Source organism: Tupaia chinensis, unplaced genomic scaffold, assembly GCF_000334495.1.
Source record: "Tupaia chinensis unplaced genomic scaffold, TupChi_1.0 Scaffold000548_1, whole genome shotgun sequence".
Taxonomy (NCBI): Eukaryota; Metazoa; Chordata; class Mammalia; order Scandentia; family Tupaiidae; genus Tupaia; species Tupaia belangeri.
The window spans coordinates 982,010-983,793 of NW_006160060.1; the positions used below are offsets into that span (position 1 = coordinate 982,010).

General features: G+C 54.4%; 1 non-coding gene across 1 annotated transcript; it reads right to left on the reverse strand.

Annotated features, from left to right (window-relative positions):
* Positions 1–858: 858 nt before the first annotated feature.
* Positions 859–960, reverse strand: LOC114009521 (U6 spliceosomal RNA). Its single transcript, XR_003550925.1, has one exon. It is a non-coding gene; the product is annotated as a U6 spliceosomal RNA (small nuclear RNA).
* Between the last annotated feature and the right edge of the window lie 824 nt (positions 961–1,784).

Genomic DNA, 1,784 nt, shown 5'->3' on the forward strand with positions numbered 1-1,784 from the left:
CATGTGCCCGGTGTGAGTTTAAGCCACCGGGTCCGGGACTCAAACCGCAGTCGACTACATGGGAGTCCAGCGACATAGCCATTACACTAACTGCTGGTCCCAGCACATTTGTTTTCAACTCTGAGGCCAGGTGCCCTCAGAGCTGTCAAGTACCTAGGAAATCGAAGCACTGCAAGTCAGACTCCTGCTGGTCCAACTTGGGGATGGAGATCTTTCTCATAAAGGATTCGAATGGAGACCAGGTCCACACCTGAGAGCAGCCGTGTCCCACCCTGAGGTCGAACACATCCTACAAGTGGCACTCGCTACCAAAGCCAGAAACCCTAGCAAGAGCCTGTACCCATACGTAGGTGACTAGAACCCGGGCCTGGCTACATTCAGATGGAGAGCCTGAAGCCCACAACTGCTATGAAGGGCTAAATTTCAGAAACCTCAAACCAGAGCCCCATTTCCAGGAGATGGGGAATAAGGCTACCTAGGAAACAGAGGACATTCCAAAGCAAGCAAACAGACCTCTAAGGTCAGCTGGTCCCTGTCCTGCCCCTGAAATGTCCAGTCAGAGAGGCTCTTTGGACTGTTCTGTTTGCTTTTTTTGTGGTTCCCCTCCACTTCACACCAGTATCCTCGCACCTACTCTGTCCTCTAGGGTCCAAGTACTTCCGCCAGTGACATATCTGAAATTGTAAGCTGTTGGGAAAGGCTTATTTTTTTAGAGTTATTTAATTTTATTTATTCATTCATGTATTTTAATTTGGCCAGAGAGAGAGAGAGTCCAGGACTCGAACTGTGGTCGACCATGTGGGAGTATCCAGTGCCCTAACCACCATGCCACCTGCTGGTCCCAAGACTTTTTTTTTTTTAAATATGAAACACTTCACCAATCTGCGTGTCATCCTTGCACAGGGGCCACGCTGGTCTCTGAGCGTTCCAATTTTGGTAGGTGTGCCGTGAAGTGAGCATTGGAACAGTCGCTAAAGTGTCCTTTCACTCCGGGAGTGGGGACGCTTCCGAGATACAGTAACCAGAGCACTCCCCCTCCACACACACACACAGAGGAGCCTGGGTTAGGTACAGCCTCGGATGAATGGATGAACATGCATCCCTACATGGTCTGTCCGTGGGGTGGTGACGCAGGGGACAGAACAAGTCCGGGGCTGCTGGTCCACAGGACCAAGGGGCAGGCACTGCAGGAGCCACATGGGGGGCAACCTGGGGGCCACAGGGAGGAAACCCCCCCCTCAGTCTCCAGCCAGGTCAGTTGTTCCTTCTGTACTCAGACTGCCGAGGCAGACCCAGGCCACAGCTGCTGAAGGGCTCTCACCTCGACTGAGAGGCGCAACAGAATTCGCACCTGTCGGGCGTTGGGCCCGGCATTTTTAGTGCTCTTCACTTAAGGTGTGACCTCTGAATCCCAAAAAAACTCTGGAGGAGCTGGGGAGAGGTTTTTACCACAAGCACACAGCTGCAGAAGGGGGTGGGGGTCTGGCTGCAGGACATGGTCCTCGGAGCCACACTGGAGCTTCTCACCCCGGGACCTCTGCCCTGCTGTTCCAGACTGTCTAGAGCTAGCCTCGTAAGCCCCCCTAGACTCCTGGAGGTCTTCCGGGACACACTTCTTAGACGGGCTGAGCATCGCCACAGTCAGCACTGACACTCCAGCACTCCTCTGGTCCTTCTGTCTGGCTCACACTGATGCCCGACACCACCGCGATGCTCTCCGAGGGCAGGGCCTTCTTTGAAACCCACCGTTGCCCCAGCAGGTCGGACGGTGCCAGGAGCAGAGC